The sequence below is a fragment of the Ovis canadensis genome, chromosome 4 (genome assembly GCF_042477335.2).
Source record: "Ovis canadensis isolate MfBH-ARS-UI-01 breed Bighorn chromosome 4, ARS-UI_OviCan_v2, whole genome shotgun sequence".
NCBI classification, from domain to species: Eukaryota; Metazoa; Chordata; class Mammalia; order Artiodactyla; family Bovidae; genus Ovis; species Ovis canadensis.
Window position 1 is genome coordinate 55,972,589 of NC_091248.1, and position 22,383 is coordinate 55,994,971.

The following is a 22,383-nucleotide window of genomic DNA, read 5'->3' on the forward strand; positions in this document are numbered from 1 at the left end:
AATGGCAACTCTCTTTCTTCTCCATAACTGTAAATAAATTAGGTTTTAAGAAATTCCAGCTGGGATTTATTTGACTTTCCATGTCCTGTAGAGAGCTTGGCTTAAAATATAATCCAGGGACTTTCCTGGCATTTCAGTGGTTAAGGCTGTGCTCCCAGTGAGGGGAGTGGGTTGGATCCCTGTTTGGAGAAGGAAGATCTCATATGCCACCTAGCGCGGCCAAAAAAAAAAAAAAAAGAAAATGTAACCCAGCTTGTACTGCCACCAAAAGTCTCTGGATGAAATAAATGAATGAAAGCCCTCAGAATTTTTCTAAATCAGGGAGAATCTATTACATATTCAGAAGTAATATTTTATTACTTAAGTATAATATCTAGTGAATCATTATTTAAATATCACTCCCATGTTTACCTGAAAATTCCTTTATTTAGTATTCCAACTCTGAGTCATTTTATTTAGTATCAAAATAATACATGTTTATTCATAAAGCATGCTGCATTTACAATGGAAGACATCTATAAGCACATTCAAATTGGTGTTTAGAGGCTTAACAATAAGTCAACCCTAGTGATTTTAAAACATATAGTGACAATGCTGTAGTAGTATGCATTTTGAGTAGGAATTATGCAGCTAAAAATTTTAAATTACTCATTGTAGCCACTAGATAGCAGTATAAGTCTTTGGATGCTCTCAATACGAAATACAACCTGAACAATCTAAAAATTTTATGTTTCATAACAGCTTTCACTAAATCACCCCAAAAGGAAAAATCAGAGGCAAAAAGTCACTGTTACAGTATAAAGTATTTCTGAGTGTTGTCCCACTCTGATTTGGCATTTTTCTTTGTGAAATTAAACAAATAATTATCTAGTAAATTTTAGCTACAGTTAATAACTTGGGCTTCCCTGGTGGCTCGGACAGTAAAGAATCAGCCTGCAATGCAAGAGACCCAGGTTTGATCCCTGGAGCAGGAAGATCCCCTGGAGAAGGAAGTGGCTACCCACTCCAGTTTACTTGCCTGGAAAATCCAATGGACAGAGGAACTTGATGGGTTATAGTCCATGCGATCCCCACAAGTTGGACATGACTGAGCAACTAACACTTTCAGCAATGATGTCTGGAAAATTATTATTAAGGACTATTATTCTTTAACATACACTGTTCTTTCAGTGCTGTCATTGAATTACATCAATGAAAAAGAGTTGCTCATTTTAAAAATGTGTGAGCATACTAGTTGCGAATAAAGTGTTACCTTATACTTATATGGTAATCAAATGTAAAGGTTTAGACATTTGACTCAATGATGGACAGAGCTCACATTCTCCAAATCCCATACAAATGATAAAAGAAACAAAAATGAGAAGTATCTATAGCACTGTTGGAAAATACAAGATGTTGCTAGTGTGGCAGAGCTAACTGATGAATTGTTGAAAATTATAAAGTAGATGGAATTCAATGGAAGGGAAAATTTCTAAAGTACATACAGTTGTTCCTTGACATTCATGGGGGATTGGTACCAAGACACCCTGCAGATAACAATGTTTGTGGATGCTCGAGTCCTTTATATAAAACGGTATATACTGGCATACAACCCACACACACCCTCCCATACATGTGAAGTGATCTCTGTGTGCTTAGTCACTCAGTCTTGTCCGACTCTGTGACCCCACGGACTGCAGCCTGCCAGGCTCCTCTGTCCATGGGGATTCTCCAGGCAAGAATACTGGAGTGGGTTGCCATGCCCTCCTCCAGGGGATCTTCCCAACCCAGGGATCAAACCCAAGTTCCCCGCATTGCAGGCAGATTCTTTACCGTCTGAGCCACCAGGGAAGCCTGGTGAAGGCTTTGGCATATGAATGAATTCTATCTGCCAGCCCTCTCCAGGATATCTTCCTGTATTCTACAAGCCTGGGAGAGCTGACTGGTTGTTACAGGGATTACTCTTTTGACAGACTTCACATCCTGTAACAATTTGGCTTATAGCTTTTCTTAATCCTTTTCCCTTAAAAGACTCTTAGCACGTTGGTAACCATTTTCAATTCCCAAATGGAAAGTTTGATGTAGAGCTTTAAGAATTTTCCACTGGGTGCTAGAGGACAAGTTTTTCATCTTCTGCTTAAAGCCATCCAGAGGTGAGCACCCTATCTCCATGAGAAAGAGAGGGTTGAAGTTCCTTAGGTGTAATACTAGGGTTTTAAGTCAGTGGGGATTTTATCCCAGAGGAGGGGAGCCTGAATATTAAAAGTCTGGGTGGCTGCCTTTTTCGCATATCGGTCGGCTCACCTATTTCCCTCTGCTATGTCAGAATCATCCCTTTGATGGCCCTGGCAGTGTATTACTGCCACTTTTTTGGGTAGTTTTATTGCATCTAAGAAGCGCATAATATCTTGGTAGTATTTTAATGGGACTGCCATCTGAGGTTTTTAAGTTTCTTTCCTTCCAGACAGCGTGAGCCTAAAGGACTAAGTACACATATTTAGAGTCAGTATGGATGTTCACTCTCTTATCAGTCCCCAGCTCTAGGCCCTGGTTAAAGCAATCAAGATGATCTAGAGAAATGATCTCTAGATTACTTACAATACCTAATATGATGTAAGTAGTTGTAAATACAATGTAAATACTACTTAAATAGTTGCCAGCATGAGGAAAATACAAGCTTGGGAATTTTCTGGGTTTTTTTTCTTCTTTTAATATTTTTGATCTGAGATTGGTTGAATCCTCTCATGTGGACCCATGGATACAGGGGGCTAACGTTATGTGTGCTGAGGAATCAAAGCCAGGCCAAGAACGTGGGCACCAGGGAAGTGAATAGTTTCTTTTCCCCAACATCATGGAGAAAGCTGAGTCTGGGAGCATGAATGGGGAGTCTAACAAGTAAGGGGATTTAGAGACTGTGGAACTATGAGGATACACAGCCACATGCAAGAAGAATAGCTGGCTGCGGGGTTTAGTTACAGATTAAAGTTGGCCCCCCAATTTTCTCTAAATTAAATAAGTGATGCACCTGGGAAGATCCTACTTTGGGTACTGAAGTTGGAAGGAGACTCTGGCTATATATAAAGTACACTACAGAAGTATTTACAGAACCACTACAAAGTATTTATGAAATGAAATTACTTCTGTAACAAGAAGGGAGAGTTTCAGAGTTTAACATAGGCACTTATTTTGTAGTTGTAACAACTGTGTTCTGGGTCAATAAATATCGTAGTTCACACTTCTGTGAGTGACAATGCTAAGAGAACTTTGGTTTCCTTAAAAGGGCAATGTGGCGAAGCAAAGACACTAAGTCTCTTACAGAATATTCTTCATTAGAAGTGCCAAGTTTTAAAATATCTTTATTTCTTGAACTATACAATTTGGCTTTTCCTTTTCAAAAACTTAACAACTTAACTATTCATTACCATCATATTTAAAATAAGAAACAATTTTTATTCAACGGATTTGTCAAAAAAATTAAGTATTAACCAGATTACTCAATTTTATTATTAGCTAACAGTTTTGAAAACGTGTGTGTATGTTTGTGTATGTGTGTGTCTGTGTGTGTGCATGTGCTAGTAATTTTAGTCACATCTCTTTGAGACCCTATGGACTGTAGTCTGCCAGGCTCCTCTGGCCATGGGCTTTTCCAGGCAAGAATACTGAGTGAGTTGCCATTTCCTCCTCCAGGGGACCTCCATCCAGGGACTGAACTCGTGTCTCCTGCCTTGGCAGGTGAGTTACCACTAGTGCCAACTGGGAAGCTCCTTTTGAAAGCTTATTTTGTGTCAAATATCATGCTAAAAAAACTGTTTAGATTTATTTTTAAATTATATAAATTAATGACACAGGTAGTATACTATCATCATAAGACATATGTAGTAAAATCAAGGAAATTATTACTGAGTTAAATGGCACCCCACTCCAGTACTCTTGCCTGGAAAACCCCATGGGCAGAGGAGCCTGGTGGGCGGCAGTTCATGGGGTGGCTACGAGTCGGACACGACTGAGAGACTTCACTTTGACTTTTCACTTTCATGCATTGGAGAAGGAAATGGCAACCCACTCCAGTGTTCTTGCCTGGAGAATCCCGGGGACGGGGGAGCCTGGTGGGCTGCCGTCTATGGGGTCGCACAGAGTCGGACACGACTGAAGCGACTTAGCAGCAGCAGCAGCATAATCCAGTTATGTCAGTTTCCCAATCTGTGCCCATACAATTTGTGGCAGACAGAGTAAGTAAGTAAGTTTGAAGGGCAGCGCCTTTCAAACACGGCCAAAGAGTTCTATGCCGTAATTCCCAGAACCTGTGAATATGTTACATTACATGGCAAAGAGGAGCGAGGGTTGCAGATTGAATTAAGGTTACTAACCAGCTGACTTTACAATAGGAAGATTATCCCAGATTACCAAAGTAGGACCAATATAATCACAAGTGTTACTAAAAGGGAAAGAGGGAGGCAGCAGAGAAGCAGAGAGATGGCAGCATAAGGACTTAGCCCACAATTGCTGGCTTTGAAGACATACCAAGAAGCTACAAAGCGTGGAATGTGGGTGCCCTTTAGAAGCTGAAAAAGGCACAGAAACAGATTCCTCCCTAGACCCTCCAGGCAGGACAGAGTCCCGCCAACATCTTGAGTTTAGTCAGTGAAGGACATTTTGGGTTGGGTTAGTTAACTACAGCTAACTACAGTTAACTACAGTAAGACAATAAATTTGTGTTGTTTCAAGCTATTAAGTTTGTGGTAATTTGTTCCAGCAGCAATAAAAAAAACTAATCCACTATTATACTCTCATTTTCTTCCCGTCTCTCACCAAAACAAAATTACTGAGTCCACTAACACACATCAGAGGTGCTTTGCACCATAATTACGGCACCTGGGAAATTTTCCTGTGATGACTTTACCTGAACCATAAAACCCTGAATCTTCCAAATGAGTTGTGCTTCATGAAGAAGCCCAGCTAATAACAAGTATCTATGAGAAAATAAGGATTATGCTCTCTAAGCACTGCTCACTGGTAAGAACTCTTATTCTTCCATTACTGGGTTAAGTACGACTTATAAGTACATTAATATTCACCCTTCCGAAGGTCTGCCCACAATCATATGTTCACAAAGTACATAGCACCATGTTCCTTGGCTGCTGGACTCTCTCAGATGATTACCAAGAGCAATAACTAGGCACCCCTGAGAATCATCAAAATTATGTCTACTGAAATCACTGAGCCTGACTGTTGTCTCTTTGAGGAGCAAGTTTGGTTACTTCAGTTCAGTCGCTCATTTGTGTCCAACTCTGTGTGATCCCATTGACTGCAGCATCACCAACTCCCGGAGTTTACTCAAACTCATGTCCATTGAGTTGGGGATGCCATCCAACCATCTCATCCTCTGTTGTCCCCTTCTCCTCCTGGCCTCAATCTTTCCCAGCATCAGGGTCTTTTCAAATGAGGCAGTTCTTTGCATCAGGTGGCTGAAGTATTGGACTTTCAGCTTCAGCATCAGTCCTTTCAGGACTGATTTCCTTTAGCATGGACTGGTTGGATCTCCTTGCAGTCCAAGGGACTCTCAAGAGTCTTCTCCAACATCAAAGTTCAAAAGCATCAATTCTTCGGCACTCAGCTTTCTTTAGAGTCCAACTCTCACATCTATACATGACTACTGGAAAAAACATAGCTTTGACTACATGGACCTTTGTTGACAAAGTAATATCTCTGCTTTTTAATATGCTGTCTAGGTTGGTCATAATTTCCTTCCAAGGAGTAAGCGTCTTTTAATTTCATGGCTGCAGTCACCATCTGTAGTGATTTTGGAGCCCAAAAATAGTCTGTCACTGTTTACATTGTTTCCCCAACTATTTGCCATGAAGTGATGGGACTGGATGCCATGATCTTCGTTTTCTGAATGTTGAGGTTTTTTTTTTTTTTTAACCAACTTTTCACTCTCTTCTTTCACTTTCGTCAGGAGGCCCTTTAGTTCTTTTTTACTTTGTGCCATAGGTGTGGTGTTATTTACATAATCTGAGGTTATTGATATTTTCCCCAGCAATCTTGATTCCAGCTTATGCTTCATCCAGCCTGGCATTTCACATGATGTAAACTTCATATAAGTTAAATAAACAGGGTGACAATATATGCCTTTGATGTACTCCTTTCCCGATTTGGAACCAGTCTGTTATTCCATGTCCAGTTCTAACTGTCGCTTCTTGACCTACGTACAGATTTCTCAGGAGGCAGGTCAGGTAGTTTGGTATTCCCATCTCTTCAAGAATTTTCCAGTTTGTTGTGATCTACACAGTCAAAGGCTTTGGCAAAATCAATAAAGCAGAAATAGATATTTTTTTTTGAATTCTTTTGTTTTTTTGATGATCCAGTGATGTTGGCAATTTGCTCTCTGGTTCCTCTGCCTTTTCTAAATCCAGCTTGAACATCTGAAAGTTCACAGTTCACATACTGTTGAAGTCTGGCTTGGAAAATTTTGAGGATTACTTTACTAGCGTGTGAGACGAGTGCAACCGTGTGGTAGTTTGAGCATTCTTTGGCATTGCCTTTCTTTGGAATTGGAATGAAAATTGACTTTTCCAGTCCTGTGGCCACTGCTGAGTTTTCCAAATTTGCTGGCATACTGAGTGCAGCACTTTCACAGGATCATCTTTTAGGATTTGAAATAGCTCAACTGGAATTCCATCACCTCCACTAGCTTTGTTCATAGTGATGCTTCCTAAGGCCCACTTGACTTCGCATACTAGGATGTCTGGCTCTAGGTGAGTGTTCACACTATCGTGATTACGGGTCATGAAGATCTTTTTTGTATAGTTCTTCTGTATATTCTTGCCATCTCGTCTTAATATCTTCTGCTTCTGTTAGGTCCATACCATTTCTGTCCTTTATTGTGCCTATCTTTGCATGAAATGTTTCCTTGGTATCTCTAATTTTCTTGAGAAGATCTCTAGTCTTTCCAATTTTATTGGTTCCTTCTATTTCTTTGCAGTGATCACTGTATTATTCATTCTGAGAAATGAAATTGGAAAACAACTAACAATATGGAAGAAACTTTAGTTAGGAAACTAGGAGATGCAAATCCTGGTTCTGATTCAGTCATAAGTAGTTCTGTCACCATCAGTAGCTATTTAATCTCCTTAAGTAAAAGACAGCACACTGGAGAAGAGCAGCTGTTCTAAAATTTTTAGTCACAAGGTTCTTTCTCCTTGTGAAAGAGAAATCCCAGGCAAATGAAACAGATAGAGGTTGACATTTTCTGGCTGAGGGAAGGCGGTACTGGCTGTCCTGGTGTCCACTCCCTCTGCCTCCCCTTGTGTCTGTCTCCCAGGCCCCTGTGGGAACGTGGAACACAATTTGAAAAAATCACTGCATTCTCAGCTCTCTCAGATGTCTCCCATCGAACAGTGCTCACGACAGACAAGATGAAAGGGAAGGATGCACAAGTTATGCTCTCTGTTACAATGCACACCAAGAGCAAGAATTTAGTTCTTTAAATATCAACTGAATGAAGCAAAACGACTTATTTAGAAGGTATTTCTTTCAGTATCAATGTAGAGAAAACTCTAGAAGAAACTGAATGTCAAAGGTAACTTCAGAATTGAAAATATAAATATAAAATGTAGAAATGAAATAAGACACATGAAAAATTCAGGCAAGTGCACATAAACAGTGAGTAAGTTGAAAAAGCAAAACACCTTTACAGTCCTCTCAGCAGCTTTATGCTACTGCCACTAGCAACCACGCTTATTCCTCGCATTAACCCTCCAATCTACCCACATAAAATCTGTATTGTTCCTTAAGGGTAGGACTTGTTAGTGCAGATTCTAACCCTACATTTGAGAAGATGTAAATTCACTGAATTGGAAAATGTCACCTTAAGGCTTGAGATTTTAATATCGAGAACAAATGTTTCCTAAATTATTAGCACTATAAACATCATTTTTGTGTTATTTCCCCTTATTAAAATAAGAAGGAAATGACAGTAAGAGGAATCTTGTACAGTTCTAAAGAAGAATAATTTAGAAGGTTTTGTGTGTGTGCTAAGTAGCCTCAGTCCTGTCCGACTCTTTGTGATCCCATGGACTGCAGCCCACCAGCCTCTTCTGTCCTGGATTCTCCAGGCAAGAAATCTGGATTGGGGTGCATGCCCTGCTCCAGGGGTTCTTCCCCATCTAGGGATCGAACCTGCATCCCTTATGTCTCTTGCTCTAGCAGGTGGGTTCTTTACCACTGGGGCCACCTGGGAAGCCCTTAGAAGGCTCCAGAACCACAGAAAAGTAGGTCATTTTAAAAATATTATTTTAAAAAGGCAAATATAGTTATATCTCTATATTTTATCTTAGGTAGCAATCCTTATGTCTGTGAATTTATTATAAAATTCTAGGTTTAAAATGCACATATATAATACATGTATGACTTAGTTCTCCTTTTGATATTTAAAGGATATACATAATGTTACCTAAAAACAAAGTATGATAATGTTTGAACATCTCTATCTGTAAGAAATTTAGGAATTATGATCTCTAGGCACTGCTCAATGTTAAGAACTCCATTCTTCTGAATATTGGGCTAAAGGATGACCCTAAAATATATGAGCTTTAAGACTTGAGCATCCATGGAGTAAGTGCATATGTTTGGAGCATAGAACCCATTGCACTAAATTCTGGTGACACAATTAGCTTTACTCATGCTAGACATCAACATGAACAGATTAAATAGTTAAGTATTTTGAAACTTATATGGATTTTCAAGAAAGCGGTATAAGACTTCTAAAAGGAGATGGGGAGCTGAATTTGAAAGACTATATCAAGACTTAGGGTTCCCTGGCAACTCAGCTGGTAAAGAATCTGCCTGTAATGCAGGAGATTCCCGTTCGATTTCTGCGTAGGAAAGACCCCCTGGAGAAGGGATAGGCTACCTACTCCAGTGTTCTGGCTGTAGAATCCCCATGGACAGAGGGGCCTGGCAGGCTGCAGCCCAGGGAGTCACAAAGATGCACATACTACTGAGCAATTAGGAATACACACAGCACAGCAAGACTTTTTATTAGCAAGTTACCTAATAAAAAGGCTCAGACATGTATATACTGGATGAAATCTTTCTAATCTTAAAATAAAATCTCCTCAATCTATGAGGATGCCCAATCAATGAAGATAACCCAAGTTGGGTGTGTAGATTTTAAAGCTGTGATTTTCCTTTTTCTCAGCCAAAAATACTGTAAGCAAGACCCTTGAGCACTCAGAAGCTGCCTAAACAGCATTAAGGATCTCATATCTTCAACAAATACAAAAAAGACAGGTCAATATTTCAAGGCGTGTAATATATATTTGAGCCTAGAATAACATGTAAGAAAAAAACTGTGTACTCTGGACTCTATTTTGAATCAAGTTTGCATTATATTAGAGATTCTAAGACAACTATCATCATTAAAATAATTTAGTAAGTAGCTATATATATCTTTGACTATATATAAAAAGTTACATGAATAATGTAAGTGACAAAAATTTGCCATCCTAGAAGAACTGACAACTTAAGATTCAGTGGTTTAGCTCCATGAACAGCACCTGAAGAGATTGATGAAGACTAATTATGTTATGGTTCCTACATATTTCCTATTAGAATAAAAGAATCATGATTTCTGAATAGAAATTGCACTTTATTTGATTATTTGGTTGAATCTCAATGGGAAAGGAATACTAAAATATCTTAGACCTGGAGTCCTGGGTCTATTTTATATGAACCTCAAGCTAGTAGCAGCAATTTAAACTATTTTTTCTTGTGTACAACACATTGTCAAAACCATCCTGCTGTGAAAACAATGAAAAGATGTAAATGGAGAGAGATTTTGCTTTGTGCTTTCTATTCATATATCTGCATCTTAAATGCCTGCCAGAGCCTTTGACTAAGAAGGCAACTAAAGCAAGACAAACAGGTCAGTAACCTGACCTACTTTCTCCATCTTGCTGCCTAACAGTGCATGGCAAAGCTTATCTCTGTACTTTTAAAAATTTGAAACTTATAGAAATAGGCAAAGAAGATGTACTCTAGCCTCAGATGTCATTAGAAAACAAACAAATGAGAAACAACTATTTAACATTAAGATACTGGGGAAGATTTTGGGTGATGGAAATTTATAAATAGTTTTCTCAGAAAATAATTTACTCAATTATGTCTACTTAAATGGAGAAAAGTAAAATTCTAATTACTGGTTGTTTTCTTTCTTAGTTATAAACTTTTAGTATGAAGACCTAATTATTTCATTCATTTAACATAATTTGTTGAAAGAACTGTAGGACACTAGCTAAATATTAATTTATCACATTGTCTTAGTCCTGGAGAATTTTTTCTATGTAGTTACCATAATCACAATTGTGGTCCATATGATGAATGCTGATAGAAGTATAATAACAGAAGCTGGGAGCATTAACCAATGCTACTATCTGAGTTCAAGTTACAAAGATGACTTGCCATTTTCCAAGCATTTTAAGGTATGCAAACTGATGAATAACAAATTCAATGCAACAATGATTGAGAGCACAGGACTTTGCAAGATAATTTCAGAAGCTGGATCTACATGGGCCAGAAAGATTACTGAGTTGTGTATTAAAGTGATTAACAATACCTGTTTCAGTGTGTGTGTGTGTGTGTGTGTGTGTGTGTGTGTGTGTCTGTGTGTGTGATTCACTTGTAGTCCAAAATGTTACTGCAGGTGGTGGTGGTAAAGGTCTCTGGTAAAGGTTACCTTTTGGGGATTTGGCTACTTTGAAGATCATTTAGGTAGAATATATAGGATATGATAAAGTAGGATAAGACTTGTAGGAGGGAAGCTAGGTCAGACACTGGCAGCATCATAGGAAAACAGAGGTAAAATACAGAAAATACTTCTAAGATGGAATAAACCAGATTTGGTTACAGAGTGAATACTGAACTGAAATATAGAGAAGGGTAGAAAATGACTGAACATTTTACTGAGAGAATGTACCAATGGTGACACTATTATATAGAGTCAGGAATATGTCAGTTGAAGCAGGATTACATATGAAAAAAGAAAAAGGACAGCAGTTTGGGAATGGTAAGTTGTTAGCATTGGCAGGACATCTGAGTGGAGATGTCTAGTGGGAGAATGGAGCCACAGATCTGAATCTTAGACAAAAACATGAGGTGTGCTTTTTGGGGGAAGAGCTTTCAACAGTCTACAGCAATGAGATTAGAAGCAAACACCCAAAGAGATGTCATGGAATGAAATGAGAAGAATCCTGCAGATCTGAGTTCTCCTAAGTCTATGAACGGAGAAGGTAACGGCAACCCCCTCCAGTACTCTTGCCTGGAAAATCCCATGGATGGAGGAGCCTGGTGGGCTGCAGTCCATGGGGTCGCTAGGAGTCGGACACGACTGAGCGACTTCACTTTCACTTTCATGCACTGGAGAAGGAAATGGCAACCCACTCCAGTACTCTTGCCTGGAGAATCCCAGGGACGGGGGAGCCTGGTGGGCTGCCATGTCTGGGGTCACACAGAGTCGGACACAACTGAAGCGACTTAGCAGCAGTAGCAGCAGCAAGTCTATGAAAAATTAAAAAACACTACTTTCCCTGTTGGCAATCAAAATACTATCTTTCTCATTCAATTGTTGTAGGGACTAAATTAGTCACATGATGAATTTAAAATACTAGTCTTGGTGTCTGACAAAGGGGAAGAATTTAATAAATGGTATGTGTAACTACTATACGAATGAGAAGAAGAATGGCAATCACCAGCTGACTGAGTGCCTTTGACCAAGTGGGAAGGTCTCCACTGTCCTTGACATCTACCTCTGGTTTTTACTAATTTTGCTCCGTTCTACAAGCAATGCTTTTCCCCACATGCTACACATAATTGTTCTGTAGTGATTTCCCTTAAGCTAAAGGCAACTGCCCCTCGCACTGATTGCAAATTCTAGACAATTATTCTTCACAGTGCTGTGCCTATTGCCTGGGATTATAATGGCCTCTCAGAGAATTCTAATGACAATATTCTTTATCAAGTGATTGCTTTGTCCATGGTTGCCACATTAAAGAACACAAAATTAGAGTGAAAATGAAAGCCAAAAATCTATGACAAATGTAGCAATACTTTTTGTGATAGAAAGAACAATGTATCTGAAAGAGCTTTCATGCTGTTGTATAATGTACCTTTGCCTTAAATTAGATTCCTCTCGGTGTTCAGTTAATGTGGAAACAACAAATAACCATTTTATCTCCTTTCTTGAATTTTGTTATTGCACTGACCACTACTGTTACATTTTTTTGTTCTACCCAGGCTTCTCTCTGTTAAAAAAGAAATAAGCCATTTTATCATGAGATAATACATTAATAAAAAACAAGCTGGTTTTAAAGTGTTGTTCAAATTTTTTTTTTCATTTAAATGAATCACTGATGAATTCATTTCAGACAGTGATAATGATTTTGCCCATCTACTCAGTAAGTCTCTGCTGGGTGTAAAGAATATGCCCCCAGGAATTTGACAGCATGGAAACAGAAGAGCTCTTCACTCTAAAATTATGGAAAGAGCCTAATCTGAGATACATAAAATCTTGAAACTAACTTAAAAACACAGATTGGCCTTATGAGCACAGCAAAATAAGACCAAACCTAGGGTCTGACTGGGTCATTCAGAAGAATGGATGCAGGCAGAATGCCAGTCAGATAAGTTTATTTCTCCAGGAGACAGACGATCCTGACAAAGACTGACTCTATCTCAGTGACAGATATTATGTAAAGTGTGAAGACTGCTATCTCTGGGTATGGCCTGACACCATTAAACAGACTATGTACTTTTCTGGTTCTGATGGCATGATCATTCAGCTACCTTCTGGTGATAATCTGGCTTCCTGTGAGTTTGGCTTCTTGTGAGAAGGGAACATTCTTACCAGAGGAGGCATATCTTCATCACCTATCCTCCTGGCAGAAATACTTCTCAATATGTTAATAAATGAGGCAATTTAGTTATAGTTCATTTCATATGAGTGAGGTTGTGTGAATCTGTTCAAATCATCCTTTATGTGATGACAAAAACCAAACTTTCGAGGCTACAAAATAGCATCTCAAACCAAAGGCCAAGGAACATATGGTTCTATGGAGTTTCTTGGGAGAAAGTCAACAAAGAAACTATCCCTCTGGTCATCCCTACAACCAAGGCCATTGAAGCATCAAAGCTGATCAATGGAATAAAATATAAAGGGATATTCAGTATAAATGAATATTGGCAATTTATAAGCACAGGTTTAATTTCAGCATTATAATAGCCAACACTTACGGAATCTGAGAAAAACTAGACTGTTTATCTCAAGCAGTTAGTAGAAGTTGCAGTTTTACAGGCCTGAACACTTCTCAAAGCACAAGTATTTATTACTTCCCCAGCCAGAACATGGGTTCCCTGGTGGATCAGACAGTAATGAACTGAAAGTGAAAATGAAAGTCACTCAGTCATGTCAGACTCTTTGTGAACCCATGGACTATATAGCTCATGGAATTCTCCAGGCCAGAATACTGGAGTGGGTAGCCTTTCCCTTCTCCAGGGGATCTTCCCAACCTAGGGATCAAACCCAGGTCTTCTGCATTGCAGGCCGATTCTTTACCAGTTGAGCCACAACGGAAATCTGCCTGCTATACAGGAGACCTAGCATCTGGGTCAGTAAGATCCAGAGAGAAGGGAACAGCTACCCACTCCAGTGTTCTGGCCTGGAGAATTCCACGGACAGAAGCGTCTGGCCGGGCTTCAGTCCATGGGATCGCAGAGTCAGACAGGACTGAGAGACTAACACTTTCCCTTTCAGCCAGAACCCTGTGCCCAATCCTTAGTTCTCTCCCCTCCCTACTGTGACCTGTAGTGAAACATGATTTTAATGTCTCCAGAAACAGCTCTATCACTTGGTCTACAAAACATTTTTTAAAAATACTCACCAAATATAAATTATTTTAGATATAACTGATTACTATCTCATTCACTTAAAAAAAAACTCTCTTAAACTGCAGTATTTAAAACCTTATTTTAAGAGAGTGAAAATACACAGATGTTAACATAGCTCATTTATTCTTTTCTCTACCATCCACTGAAAAACGATAGCACAATGGTTGAGTAAAGACTCAGAAAAAAAAAAACTCAGGAAATTTCATAAAACTGTTTTGATCCATAATTATTATGTTTCACCTTAACAGACTGCCTTATATATAATTAAAAATTAGTTGAAGTACATTAATTTTAAATAAAACTGTGATAGGAATAAAATTAAGTTATTCTGATCATGTGTAAAGAAGGAAAAATAAACATAATGGGTCTGGTCTCTTAGTCTCCCAGTACTAATTATTTTCAGAAAAACTGTATGTACGTCTGATTACTGCTACTCAAGAGTCCATTTCATGCAGTAAACAGGATTAGAATAATCTAACAAACACATACAATTATATTTTTAATTTGTAGTTTTCAACAATTACCAGAATGGGAAAGCCAAACTTTTTTGGTATTTTTTGCAAGTGGTAAGTATTAATGCTTAATGCTTATAATATCTTTGAATGGCCACAAGAATATACACAAAGGAATTTGAAAATCAGATACATCTTTTAGAATCATTGCATTTGTAATCTTTCATTTTAAGATCAGGTGGAACACTACGTTGTATATTGTGAGGTTAAAAAATTTAATGATTCACATAGCTCTATTTCTCAAAATAATTCTTGGATTTTAAAAATGACTACTTTGCCATCATTGCGTATTGATTTTGAAGAAGAATATTAATTTTGCATGAAAGTACTGAGGGGGAAAACTGACATATATTTAAAAAATGGATACCAGATAATAAAGACAGAAGAAACTGCAGTTATCTCTCAAACATTCTTGCTTGTGACAGGTGGAAATGTGCCTGTTGTTAAGGTTTGGTACCAAGTTGTTTTCAGTATATATACATAAATATATATTATATATATATATTTGGTATCACTTATACAGCAATTCTTTCCTCAATTAAAAATTATGAAATGAGATTTTAGCCTACTGGTCTTTTCTACTTCAATAATTATATATTGTCTCAGTTTCATAGAAATAATTTATAAAAATTAAAAATCAACTATTGTAATTATTATTCTTTTATTTTCAGGAATAAATGCTGAATACACAAAAGTGCAGTAAAACTTGCTGTGAGCTGTTTTTATATTCCCATTGCATCCTTCAATCAAAACATGAAGCAGTGTTGTGTGTATCTCAGAACCTCAATATTATTCTTGTGGGTGGTTTTGTTGCTTCCAAAATAAACTTTTATTTTGGTCACCAAATAAGCTATTGTTTGAATTCAATGACTAGTAAGTATGCATAGGGACAAACTAGGTTGTGTTGAATGTGGGTATATAAAGTCATTTCTGTTTCAAAATATATCTTTACAAATAATATCAATAGCTATATTTTGTTAAGTATTTATTCTGACAGCCAGATACTGCATTAACAGCTTTATAGGTGTGTTAGCTTTATAGGTGTGTTTTCTCATTTAATTCTAATAAAAGTTTTATAACAGAGCTCTTATCCCACCCCACTCCACCCCCACAGCATGGTGGGGAAACAGGATGTCTAGAGATTAAAGTGTTTCAACTACAGTCACGGTGCTAAGGAATGAATTTAACTCATCCTCATTTTTGTGTACCTCCCAGTATGCGCTCTTAAGGATGACTGCATTATATTCAGATCTGTTAACAATCTCTCCACATACTATATATTTGTTGCATCTATGCATAAACACAGGTAGGGTGTATTGAAAGAAAGATTTGTGTAAGTTTCAGAATCATTCCCATTATTTTGTATGAGCACCTCATATGTTAGTGATAGACACAAACTGAATTTCTAAATTTCTTTCCATTCTTGCGGATGTTTTCAAAGAGCCCAGGGAATTATTACAACAGCAAGATACATGGAACATGGAGCAAAAATTCAGGTATTTGATGTCTGAGAAATAACTAAAATCTCCCCAGAATATTATCTCTTTTCTTATAGGCAACAATTTACAATGTAGCAAAATTATGAAAAAAGTGCTCATAATGTTTAAAGTAAAGAGGCTTCTAAAGAAACAAGGCATGTGTATTTAGAATGCTATCTCTTCTAAAATTGTCCTGCCTATATTACTCTATTTTGGGAAAAAGAAAAATAGAAGCTATAGAGGATCACAGGGAAAGCAGAACAATGGGTGGGTGAGGGAAGCTTATGGGTGAGCAAGAGGGACACAGAAAAATATATTCTCCATTCAAACTCTCTGCTTGCATTAAACCTTTGCGCCTCAAACAGAATCTATCACTGAATCTAGGAGGGGGATTCTCAGCACATTCATTGTTCCCTGCTCTCTAAATTGTGACAATGATCAAAATGCCTGTGTACAATTCTTGACAAATGGAAAAAGAATTCTGTCACAGAGCTTCTAAATGGCTATTAGAAATATGTGTGAGTTGTATTGTCAGACTGGCTTAGATTCTAAGTCCTGGTGGGGGAGGGATTACTGCTTTTCCTCTGAGGCTGACAGACTGTACTGCAACACTTAATAAAAAATAGTAGCAGAAACATAGTGGGGGCAAATGAATCCCTCAATCCCAGATTACGAACTCCACATAAAGCCCTGTACCTTTCATGCAATTCCATTACCAGTGTTGGTATGAGTTTCAAGGGGAGCCTGCACTGAAAATCTATTTTCTGTGATACACATTCTGGTATAAAATGTTCACATGAAGCAAACAAGATTATCCACAGTAGACTTCTTAGTGGCTAATAAAATTAATCATTCTCTTCAGTGATATTAATCAGTAGTTGTTCCAATACGCTTGAACAAACAAAGCACCTGACTGTAGATTAACTGCACTTAAGATGGCTTGTGAATATTAGCGTATCACTTATCCATATGGTAAATTAGACTTCTCTCTTGTAATTCACCGGAAGGAAGTCAAAATAATTAGAAATCACTCTCAATAACTGCAGTTGCACACAGCAACTCAGCCACTGAAATGAAACGGTTCTCAGAAATTTCTGTTTTGCAGGTGGGTTCCAATGACAGGCTACAAACTGGCTGCTGGTGTTAAACATTATCACGTTAAATGGGCTTGCAGAATGAATGTTAAATTGTGAGGTTGTTTGCCATCTGCTTTCTCTATTGATTTGACTTTGGAAGGTTTTCTTTTTTGTTCAAGAAGAAAACCAGATCATGTCCTGATCATGAGGGTTGCCAAAAATGGTATATACATTTCCTTATAAGAGGCATCCATTGGAGGGTGATAGAAATCAAATGTCTGTATTCTTTCCAGGGATGTGCTCTGTTATATCGAGAATTTTAAAACAATTTTAAATAGTTAATAGCATAAATATGAAGATACAATGGATCAGTGCTTCTCAATTTTTTAAATATGCTTCTGAATCACTTGAGGACCTTGTTAAAGTGCAGATTATGATTCAGCAAGTCTGGTGTGGGGAGCTCAAGAGCCTACATTTCTAACAACTTTCCATGCGTGGCCAAAGCTGCTGGTCTGTGGATCACAATTCAAGAAATGAGGCTGTAGATGTTCCATTCTCTACTAAACAAATAGCAGTGGTCACCAAAATGTGGCATTTGCAATGTTTTCTTCACTAGAAGCAATAGATAGATGTTTTTCTATTTATTGACTTCCTGGCCTTTGAACTTTGTTGAGAATCAAGGATTACCTTACCCAACTCAAGCCCTCTATGTCACTAACCTCAAATGGCAGAGAAGTCTTAAAGTTCTATTTATTAATGCATTTACTCCACAGAAAAATTGTCATCTGGACTAAGTGAGATACAAGAAGTAGACTTACATGGTTTCTGAACTGATGAATCTTATATACAGTCTAGGTGAAAAGATAGATAAAATCTATAGAAATGTGTATTTATTCTGAAAGAGGTTGCAGAATACTAAAGATGCCAGAGGATCTAACTGGGTAAGGCTTCCCTGAGAAACTGACATTTAGCTAAGCTCTGAGATACACAGAGGTGTTATTCAGGAGAGTGGGAGAAAGTGTTGAGTAACCAGGAAATGCATCCACAATCTTTTCAGCCATGCATGAGACAACTGAGCAAGTAAGTGGTGCAGAGACGAGACTGGAATGGTGAGGAGAAATCCTGTCCTGGAGACATTACATGGCAGTCAAAGACTTTAGAGTGAAGCTGAATGTAAAGGAAAAATGTTTTTTTAAAGTATAAGCATTGTAGGACACACATTTTGAAGCACTCTTTCTTGTTGCAATGTACTGGATTGATTAGGACAATAATGGATGTGAAAATTAGGCTACAGAAGTGCCCCAGGCCAAAGATAATGGATTTCAGAAAAGGTGGTGGTAAAGGAGATGGGGATGTGCTGCGCTGTGCTTAGTTGCTCAAGTCGTGTCCAACTCTTTGCGACCCCATGAACCGCAGCCTGCCAGGCTCCTCTGTCCATGGGGATTCTCCAGGCAAGAACACTGGAGTGGGTTGCCATGCCCTCCTCCAGGGGATCTTCCCAACCCAGGGACTGAACCCAGGTCTCCTGCATTGCAGGCGGATTCTTTACCATCTGAGCCATCAGGGAAACCCAAAATGGGGATGGAGAGACAATTATATGTATATTTGGGAGGTGTTTTGACTGATTCAGTATAGGAAGTGAAAGAGAAAGAGAACTCAGTGATGTCTCCTGGGCAAAAGCAATTTTGGTAGATGGTGGTACCATTTGCTGTTAAGGGAACACTAAAGAAGAAACAAGTTTTGTGGGTAACATATAAATTTTGGCAATTTTTTGTTATAGAAGTCTATTAAAGCCCCACTGGAGTTTTCCTATTGTGATCATTAGACTATTGTGCAAAAGAAATAAATGCTTTGTTGAAATAAAAACTTTCTGTTTAATGTTCTTCTGTTACTTAGTCAATAATAACTTTATACAAACAATAAGTTAATCTTTTTATAAGAAGGAAACTTAGAACAAAAGACATAGACTTGAAAAATTACACAAGGATGGTGATAAGATTGTTCATAAAAATTTAGATATCTCAGCTTAATAACTATTCCCTTATTTTACTTGTGAATTTGATTTCTTAAGAAACAATCATGGTGAAATATGGCAACATCTCAGAGAGGTGTCCAAACCTTCACCATATGGGTTATCATTGATCTACTAGTTATTCAATATTAAAGTCACTTTTATTATTCAGAAATTTGGAGCTTTAACTTTTTTAAACTGGAAACTATAGTCATAAGGATTTGTAATAAGCTACCTTATATACTATAAATCTGTGCTGATATTATAGCTATAAAGTGTATGTATGCTGACTAATCATACACTGATAATAACTAATCATACTACGCTGGCTGAAAGAAGGGTATCCAAATATACTATTCATACCTAATATGGACTTTGTCATCAGCTATGATACAGTAAATATTTAAATTCCATTGTCTTGCTTCAATTGAGAAAGCTCTACTGCCTCATCTTTTCTTAAGCTGCATGCTGCTGCTGCTGCGGCTAAGTCGCTTCAGTCATGTCCAACTCTGTGTGACCCCATAGATGGCAGCCCACCAGGTTCCTCTATCCCTGGGATTCTCCAGGCAAGAATATTGGACTGGGGTGCCATTTCCTTCCCCAATGCATGCATGCATGCTAAGTCACTTCAGTTTTGTTCGACTCCGTGCGACCCCATGGACAGCAGCCCACCAGGCTCCTCTGTCCATGGAATTCTCTAGGCAAGAGTATTGGGGTGGGCTGACATTTCCTTCTCCACAAGCTGCATGAATCACATGTAATGTTAATATGTGCTAATAAACATTCTCAGCAGCACTTCACCCTGTTGTGGCTCCCCAGAAAAAATTGTCACATTGATGGTAGTTTTTCAAAGCAGGGTGTGAGTTTTGTACTGACACATATAGCTCATATATTAGATATATAGTGAAAGTGAAAGTGTTAGTTGCTCATCAGCGTCCGACTCTGCAATCCTGTGGACTGTAGCCTACCACGCTCCTCTATCCCAGGAATTTTCCAGGCAAGAATATTGGAATGGGTTGCCATACCCTCCACCAGGGGATCTTCCCGACCCAGTGATCAAACCCAGATCACCTACATTGCGAGCAGATTCTTTACCATCTGAGCCAGAGGTAAAGAATCTGCCTGCAATGCAGGAGACCTGGGTTCCATCCCTGGAGAATTCCATGGTGGGTCACAGTCCATGGGGTCACAAAGAGTTTGACACAACTGAGTGACTAACACACAATATGAAATACTACATCGTCACAGGAAGTTGAAAAAAATGTACCAGACAGGCTATAAGGTTCAAGACGGTGGTGTAGGAAGACACAGAACTCATTTCCTCCCAAAGACACACTGAATCTACACCTACATTTAGAGCAATTCCTCCTGAAGATGAACTGAGGGCTAATTGAAGAACTTATGCACAACAAATGAGAGAGGGACCCCAAAGAGACAGGTAGAAGAGACAGAGATAAGGTATCAGTGGAAACCTCACCCTATTGCCTATAACTGCAGGGAGGGATATCCCTGCGGGGCCCACACACAGAGTTGTTTCAGAAAATTATCAAACTCTCTAAGTGAAAAGACCAAGAGAAAAAGAAAGTAAGAGAGAAAAACTACAAAAACCCAGTAAAACAACACAACCCAAGTAGTTTGCAGGGCACCTAAACTATACATGAAGGAAACCATTTACTAACTTTAGTGCATCTGCCAAAGGCGCACAGAACTGCTGGAACTATCCCTGGGGTTGGAGGTCAGACTTCTCAAAATAAAGTGATAGCACAAATAAATAAAATAAGAAATGAAACAGGAAAAGTTACAAATCATACCATAGAAATACAGGGAAGGAATCACAAAAGATTACTTAAAAAAATTATATGCCAGTAAACTGGACAATCTAGAAGAGACGGATAAATTCACAGAAACACACATCTTCCAAGGCCGAATCAAGAACAAATAGAAAATATGAACAGAGGGATTTATTACTAATAAAACTGAATCAGTAATAAAAAAAAAAACTCCCAACAAACCAAAGTCCAGAACTAGACAGCTTTATACATGAATACCAGCAAACATTTAAAGAAGAGTTAACACAATTTGTTTCAAAGTATTTCAAAAAATTGAAGAGTGAAGGAATGATTCCACATTTTTTGAGGAAATCATCACCCTAATATCAAAACCAGACAAAGTATAAGAAAGACAGAAAAGTACAGCCCAGTATCCCTGATGAACATAGGTGTAAAAATCCTCAATAAAATACTGTCGATCTGAATTTGATAATGCATTAAAAGGATCATACAGTGTGATCGAGCGGGATGTATTTCAAGATGCAAGGATGTTTCAGTGTTCACAAATCAATCATTGGTAGATACCACATTAAGAGAACAAAGGATCAAAAGTCTATGATTATCTCAATAGATGTAGAAAGAACATTTGACAAAATTCAACAAGCATTTATGATAAAAATTCTCAACAAAGTGGGTAAGGAGTGAACATGCTTCATAATAAAGTCCAGATATGACAGGTCCAAAAGCTAATATTATACTTAATGGTGAAAAGCTGAAAAGTTTTCCTCTAAGATTTAGAACAAGATAAGCATGCCATTCCTACTAATTTTATTCAACATAGTATTGGAAGTCTTGCCCAGAGAACTTAGGCAAGGAAAAAAAAAGGCATCTAACTTGAAAAAGAAGAACTAGTTATTTGAAGATAACATGAGACTATATGTAGAAAACTTAAAGACTTCACACACAAGCATACAAAATCTATTAGAACTAATAAATTCACTAAAGATGTAGGATACAAAGTTAATATACAGAAATATTTTGTATTTATATAAACTGATAATGAACTATCAGAAAGAGAATAAGAAATTAAGAAAACAACCCCATTTACTATTGCATCATAAATTTAAAAATTCCTGAAATAAATTTAACTGAGGAGGTGAAAGACCTGCACTTGGAAAACTATAAGACGCTGATGAAAGAAATTACAGATGACACAAGTAAATGGGAAGCTACACCATGCTCATGGATTGGAAGCATTAATACTGTTAAATACCTCTATTCCCCAAAGTATTCAATGTAATCTCTGTCAAAATACATATGGCATTTTCACAGAACTAGAACAAAAACCCTAAATTATGTATGAAACCGCAAAAAAAAAAAAAAAAAAACCCTCAAATAATCAAAGCAGTCTTGAGGAAAAAGAACAAAGCTGGAGGCATCATGTGTTCTGATTTAAAAATATACTACAAAACTATAGTAATCGAAACAGTATGGTACTAGCACAAAACAGACACATGGATTGAAGGAACAAAATAGAGATGCCAGAAATAAATCATCTTATATGATAAATTAATCTAGGACAATGGAGGCAGGAATATACAATGAGGAAAAAGTCTC